The following is a 7,796-nucleotide window of genomic DNA, read 5'->3' on the forward strand; positions in this document are numbered from 1 at the left end:
TATGGTGCATAGCGTTTTTTAAAAGTACTTTCAGGTGCTTATTTTCATTTTTTAAAAGATCTTAAAGGTCCTTTTTTCAGTGGGTGTTTTTTTAAAAGTGCTTAATTTTCCCTTTTCGAAAATGAGATTTTTTCTTTACCATGTCGATTTTCGACTTGTATTATGCGAAAGCGTGTTTTTTACAATCGTCTATTCAACGTTTTACCAATTTATTCACCCACAATCTATTTCGGCGTACCATCTGTTTATAGCGTACGAAAGCGCCAAACATTTTACATGTTTGATAATATACTTGCGAGACTGCATGTGCTTTTGCTGAGCTGGGTTCGGTGAGATTGAGTCTCTCATGTACAACTCTGCTGCATTTTGCAAAATATTATCAATTTCAGGTTTCATTTTCCACCCTCTAATTTCGAACCGAAAAATCTCTCGATTATTTTATAATGGCTAATTTAATCAAGAAAAGAGTTCTTTGTCATAAACTAGTTATTTTATCATAATCATGTAAAGTTTCTAAAAATTATTTTGTATTTTGTTAATGTATATAGTGCTGAAAAATATTTCTGAGCGCATAAAAAGTACTTGAAAGATACTTATTTTTTGTTGAAAGATTTGACTATGCTCCCTGATCAAATACTGATTGTATATTAGGGTGCACTGAGTTTTTATTTTTAAAACACTAAAGTGTTTTTTTTTTTTTAAAAAAAAGAGTCTCAAGTGAAAAGAAAAACACTGGTACATAGCTGCCAACTCTACTGGAGTTTTGCCAGTTTCTCCTGATCTACTGGTTTAATAAAAATTCTCCTAGTTTCTGTACATTTTAAAAAATTCCCTAAAATTGTGTAAGTTTCTCAAAAAAATCTCCATTGAAATAGATTAATGCTTGTTTAATTATTTAAACAAATACATAATGCATAATGAAATGGGCTTCATTTAGAGATATCAATTTAAAACTTTTTCTGTTCTAAAATCGTTCAGTTAATTTTTATTTAGGACTCCGTTTGAAATTAATAAAAAAAACTCTTTTAGCTATCTTTGATGAATTAAATGCCTTTTAGTATTCAAAATTATGAAGGAATATAATACTAAACTAATAATTTTAAGTATATTTAATGTCAATCATAACTGGAAAAATATTAAATTTTTTCTATTTTTATTACTATAAAAATCCCTAAAATTCCTTATGTGTAAAATATTTAGTACATTATGCAACAGTTATTATGAAATTTATATTATTTCGTAAAATCTGCTGGATTTTTTCCTATCTATGTTGGCAGCTATGCTGATGGGTAAAAAACTAATATTTGATGATTTGTTCAAATCACTTATGTCACCAAAAGTAAGTGTTTGAAAAATGAGAAATATACGAATTTCTTGCTATTTTATTTTTTAAAACTTATTGCCATGAAATAATCATTAAAAAAAAAACAAGTTTGTTAAAGCTTTGAGTCTCTTGTCTGGGAGTAAAATAGATATCTACAAATTTTAATTTTATGTATATTTTTTTTTCTTCTTACATAAAACTCCTTTTTGGAAATCAAGTGTTTTAAAAAATAAAGCTTTTTTTTGTTGCTATTTATCATTTTGTACTCAGCATTTATTTGAACATTTTTTGCTTAATTAAGTAATAAAAGTTTCAAAATTTAAAATAAATATTGTGATTCTTAAGTTTTCTATTACATATTGCAATGTTTAACTTCATTGAATTATTTCAGGATATGAAATGATCCATATGTTAGCATCTTTAGAAGGTTTTCTCTATTTCTATGAACTGAACATTGAAATGCTTGTGTTTTAATAAAACAGGTGGGAAATATTTGCTTCTTAAAATGAATAATAATAAATATGAATTGTGTATCTTCAGAATTTGGAATTTTTTGGCTGGTAAAATTTGACATTAAAAACTGTGGTTGGTTAGATTTAAAATCATAAAAACTATCTCAAAATTCTTTTGTTCCATAGTTAGACTTTGTAAAAGTTAAGCATTACATAATTATTGAGTAGCAATAAACTGCTACTCAAAATTAACTGTATTATTTAAATTACAGTGAACTCTTGCTACTACGATATCCCATACAACAATAATTCCCTTATTAAGATAATATTTCGTGGTTCCGACAAACTTGCATGCGAATGAATGTCATGCTCCTCTCATTACTACGATATTCTCTGAAACAATAGACCCCTGTAAAACTATTTTTTTTCCAAATTTCAACCTTATTTTCTCTATTTATTATCGGTTTTCAGATAATATAAAAAATCTTATTTTATCATCTTTTACTAATTTTTTTCCATCTTTTCTGATAAGAGTTTTGGGTATTCATACTTAAAATTATTTGATAATGAAAATTATTATGCTATTTGTAATTGTGAATTCAATATATGATTTTAGTAGTAACTATGTTTAATATGTGATTAGTTTATTTAATGATATTGATAAATTGGTTATGTTCTTTTAAGTAATATAAAATACAATTTTACATAAAATATTGCAAACATAACTTAAATTCTTTTATATAAAATATATTAAAAATATCACTTATTTTAATTTTTTAAGAAATTCATAATTTTTTTTTTCTTCACTTATTTGAGAATGACATTAAAAAGCTCTAAAATTAATATTATTATTTAAACTAGATTGCTATTTTAAACTGTTTAGATATTTGATAATTCTTTTTGAAAAGGGGTTTATTCCACTTGAGTTGAAAATTTAAGAAATTTAAATTTAATTGGTAAAAAATTGGAATTGTATTGTTTAAAATTAGTTTATATTGATTAAACTGATATTTATTTAACCAATTTTTTATTTTTCAGGCTTTAAAAAATTTCGCAACAAAAGATGTTAGGACTTTTTAGATGTCTTTAGTCAACAGCAAAACTGTCCCTTATTGATTTTTTTTAAATGATTGAAATTTTTAATTATTTTCCTCTCAAGTAAAATGTGCAACAAACATCTTTTATTTTAACATTTATTTCTCAGTTTGAACATTCAGGTTGCTCAGTTTATTAATGTTAAGATTTATTTTTTGAAACCTGTTAACATTTGTTGGTAAACCTTATTTATCACTAAAGTTTTGAATTTTTTAATTGTTTTCATGAATAAAAAATTTCCAAGTGATGTATGAATGATGATTTTTGATGTATGTCGCATTTTTTAATAATGTTCGTATAACGTTTGTTTTTAATAAATGTTAATCGTTATTATGTTTGCTTTTGTTGAACTTGGTTCATTAGGTATCTTATCTATACCTAATAGTCAGGCAAAATTTAGGTTTGTTGCATCAAAATAAAAAAGGCCCACTCTCTTTTTGTTATCTTTTTTTCTTTGCCGAGCGCGAAATAACTTTGAAAGACGATATAGTAGCCCACTTTCAGAGTAGGGGAGGAATTTTAACATGGTTACCATGTCTCAGCTTCGTTAAATCTGCCTGGAATAGAGAATTTAAATATTAACTTTTAAAATCTGTTTCCGTATCCTGTAATATTGTTTGGAAGCTATTGAGTTTATTCGTTTAGTGTGAAAATTCTAAACTATATTCTTTTATTCAAACTTTGTTTTCATACTTGTGTATCATTTTATTGAATTGTCAATTTTGAAATAAACAATGTATTCATACGCTATTGTAAAAGAGCCCAGATGCAAAACCTTCACACTGCTGCCTGCAGCAAGGTTTTTTCTCTAACAAAACATATAAACAGTTGTTTAAATAAATATACTGATAAAATTTTAAAGAATATTCAGAATAAGAAAAAACTTCTGTACAACTGCTTTTCGAGATGGTAGTTAAGATTTGCACCTAGACTAGACATTTGGGACTTTATAGATGAACTGTAATAGAAATTGTTATTTTCCAGATCATATGTTGTAACAGTTTTTTGAAGTAAATATTTAAACCATGTCTTGTACAAATACATTGTTTTATTAAATGGCAAACAACTCTTGTAAATATCTTGAATAAACTTGTAATTTTGAAATTATTTTTAGTGTTGTTGCTTAATATTACTTCTATATAGTTCATTTCAATTTTTAAAGGCCGCTCAAATATTTTACCAGCGAGTTTTCGTAAATTTGGCACTAACCCCCCTCTTGTTAGCAAAATAAGAATTGCACTTCCATCGCTTATGTAGGAAAGTCTAAAACTTTTTTTTTCCATTAACTTGAAAATAAAATACTTTTGTGAAAAATCAGCTTCAAATTAAAATAAGCGATGCAAGTTAGCAAAACAAGTGTTCCATTTTATAAAGTTTCCTGTTTCTTTAGGAATCTTGAGTTTACTTTCAGTGGTAAAGTCTTGACCTCGGGAAAAGGAAATTTAGTCCAATTCTTTATTTCGTAACTTTAAATTTGAAATAAAGTTTACTAAGTGCAATTTTCATCCTAAAACCTCGATTAGAGGTTTTTATATCGAAGGATGTTTTCCAAGATTTTGGGTTAGGGTAATGTTTGTAGAATGGAGCAGATTGTCAGATCTCGTTTTAAGGTTAGAAAGTTTACATGTAAACCACATAACAAACCTTTTGAGGTTTATGTCAAAAGGTTTCCTGAGTTAAAATGACACCTTATTTTGCTAACTGGGAAGTAACAAAAGTCACAATCATGGAGACTTTTATGCGATTTCACGAGACAGAGTATCATCAGTCACCTTATGGCCTCTGAGAAACATTTCAGAACGGTCATACCTGTGACTGCTGTGATATTTATGACTCTTTATGACGTCACTGTGACAATCTGGGTGAAGAAGAAGGGTTATGCGTAAGTATTCTGAGCAGTATCTTGCTTCTAAAAAAGAGGTCACTTTTAGATGTGATTACTCTTCACTGTATCCAAGGCCGGATTTACGTATAAGCTAAATAAGCTGTTGCTTGGTGCCCCGAGATGACAAGGGCCCCAGATCCTACTCCCCCCCCCTCTTTTTTTAAAGTTTTATTCGGAGCTGGGGCCCTCAGAAGCCCAAAATTCATTTTTTTTCTTTTTTACATTGTCGGACATAATAAATATAAATAAATGACTGAATAAAACAAAAAACTTCGTTGTCATTAGTAGGAAACATATCATCTTTCAAGCAATTTGAGTATCAATAAATTATTTATATGTAAATAATTTAAAGGTAAAAAAGTTTTTTTTTTGCCCCATCATTCGATCATCAGACTATTTAATATTTGTTTTTAAGGATCAGAATTCCCTTTTATTTTACTTTAAAATTGTACAAATGATGTATTTAATGCTTTCATGTGATATGCAGGGTTTTAAATAGCACTTTAAAATATCTAAAAAAGTACAGAAATTGTCAGTTCAAAAAAAAGAAAAAAATTTAACTAATACTTTTGAATAAGAATTTAAATAACTACACACGTTTGTTTTGCTATCGCATTCTATATAGCATTATTTAGAGTAGACAGTTGCGTGTGGGTGTGATGATGACGTAATAAAAGAGGCATACAAAAAAAGCAAATTTCATTTCAGTTAAAATCCTCAATATCATATTTTTAAATTCCTCGAAAATGTAGTAAAAGAGGTATACAAATTAACTGTCGCAAACAAATTAATATTAAGTAAGAACAAAACAAAAATGTTATCGAAATATGCTGAATCACTGATGAGACCGGAATAAAAGACATCGAAACCTATTTGATTGTAATAGTATAAATAGAAGTTGTTTCTAAAATTCTGAAATCTATTAGGCTTTTTTTTTTCTATCACAAACTTCATCAGTAATTAAAAATAATAAACTCTTTAGATTTCAATATTGGTTCTGTTTTTTCGTTGATTAAATGTTAAACATTAACAGATATTTGTCTTTTAAAACATTTCATTCTATAATAAGATAATTATTCTACAATTGTAATTATCTAAAACTAATTGATATAAAGCTTTAGTGTGTTCCACTGATATGTTGAATGCTCGTTTTGGCTGGATGCCCGGAACAGTCGCTGTTTCACATCCTAGCCACTATACACCATCAAGAGCAGAGCTAATACTTCAAACACGCATGACATTTATTCTCTCTGATATTTAATAGACTCTTTAATAAACCCTTATAAGACAAAAATTTACATAAATAATGAAAAAAAAATTTTCTTGCACTAAAATTTAACAAATGTACTTCAAATAATTAAAAGGAAAGCAAAAATAATGAAGAAATATTTTCAATATAAACATCAATTAAGTAATATCATCTTACGAAATGTTCTTTTTATTTTAACAAACAGTATTAATGTAACGACCCTCACCTGCTCCAGGGACTACTGGATTGGGTTTAAAATGACAAGGCCAAGGAGTTGAATATTAGTAGTCCTAAACTCGAAATTGGGTCGGCTGTGCAATGACAGTTATAAAATAAACTAATAAATTTGGCCGGGATAGCCTGGTTGATAGGGCGTTGGACTCGTGTTGGTGAGCGTGGGAGATTGAATCCAACCGGCAGAAGAATACCCATGTATAAAATGGTGACTGGTGCATGTTAAAACTGTCGGGGTCACAAAGTCCCCCAAGTTCTCATAACAAATAAATACCTCTGGGTACAAATCTAGCAGTTCCCTTGTCTTCTGGATTCGGTTCAAAATTACAAGGCCACGGTGTTGAACATTAATAGTCGTTAACTCGCAATCGGGTCGGTTGTGCAATGGCTGTTATAAAATAAACTAATAAATTTGGCCTGGTTAATAGGGCGTTTGACTCGTGTTGGTGAGAGTGGGAGTTTGAATCCAACCGGCAGAAGAATACCCATGTATAAAAGGTGACTGGTGCATGTTAAAACTGTCGGGGTCAAAAAGTCCCCCAAGTTCTCATAACAAATAAATACCTCTGGGTACAAATCTAGCAGTTCCCTTGTCTTCTGGATTCGGTTAAAAATTACAAGGCCACGGAGTTGAATATTAGTAGTCGTTAGCTCGCAATCGGGTCGGTTGTGCAATGACTGTTATAAAATAAACTAATAAATTTGGCCTGGTTAATAGGGCGTTGGACTCGAGTTGGTGAGAGTGGGAGTTTGAATCCAACCGGCAGAAAAATACCTATGTATAAAATGGTGACTGGTGCATGCTAAAACTGTCGGGGTCACAAAGTCCCCCAAGTTCACATAACAAATAAATACCTCTGGGTACAAATCTAGCAGTTCCCTTGTCTTCTGGATTCGGTTCAAATTTACAAGGCCAAGGTGTTGAATATTAGTAGTCGTTAACTCGCAATCGGGTCGGTTGTGCAATGACTGTTACAAAATATACTAATAAATTTGGCCTGGTTAATAGGGCGTTAAACTCGTGTTGGTGAGAGTGGGAGTTTGAATCCTACCGGCAGAAAATACCTATGTATAAAATGGTGACTGGTGCATGTTGAAACTGTCGGGGTCACAAAGTCCTCCAAATTCTCATAACAAATAAATACCTCTGGGTACAAATCTAGCAGTTCCCTTGACTTCGGGATTCGGTTCAAAATTACAAGGCCAAGGTATTGAATATTAGTAGTCGTTAACTCGCTATCGGGTCGGTTGTGCAATGACTGTTATAAAATATACTAATAAATTTGGCCTGGTTAATAGGGCGTTGGACTCGTGTTGGTGAGAGTGGGAGTTTGAATCCAACCGGCAGAAAGTACCTATGTATAAAATGGTGACTGGTGCATGCTAAAACTGTCGGGGTCACAAAGTCCTCTAAATTCTCATAACAAATAAATACCTCTGGGTACAAATCTAGCAGTTCCCTTGTCTTCTGGATTCGATTCAAAATTACAAGGCCACGGAGTTGACTATTAGTAGTCGTTAACTCGCAATCGGGTCGGTTGTGCAATGACTGTTATA

General features: G+C 30.2%; 1 protein-coding gene across 19 annotated transcripts in view; it reads left to right on the forward strand.

Moving 5' to 3' along the window:
* The window catches only part of LOC147817073 (transcription-associated protein 1-like), an 89,041-nt gene extending 85,063 nt beyond the window's left edge, over positions 1 to 3,978 (forward strand). For 17 of the 19 annotated variants that reach the window (XM_087154379.1, XM_087154393.1, XM_087154367.1 and 14 more), the window contains 2 exons: positions 1,716 to 1,806; positions 2,815 to 3,978. The gene's annotated coding sequence lies outside the window, so the exon portion shown is untranslated. The remainder of the gene's footprint in view (positions 1 to 1,715; positions 1,807 to 2,814) is intronic. The other 2 variants (XM_087154396.1, XM_087154399.1) reach the window with 1 other exon arrangement.
* Positions 3,979 to 7,796: the final 3,818 nt, after the last annotated feature.

This window comes from Parasteatoda tepidariorum, chromosome 1 (assembly GCF_982258835.1).
Source record: "Parasteatoda tepidariorum strain Cologne lab strain chromosome 1, Ptep-v5.0, whole genome shotgun sequence".
Taxonomy (NCBI): domain Eukaryota; kingdom Metazoa; phylum Arthropoda; class Arachnida; order Araneae; family Theridiidae; genus Parasteatoda; species Parasteatoda tepidariorum.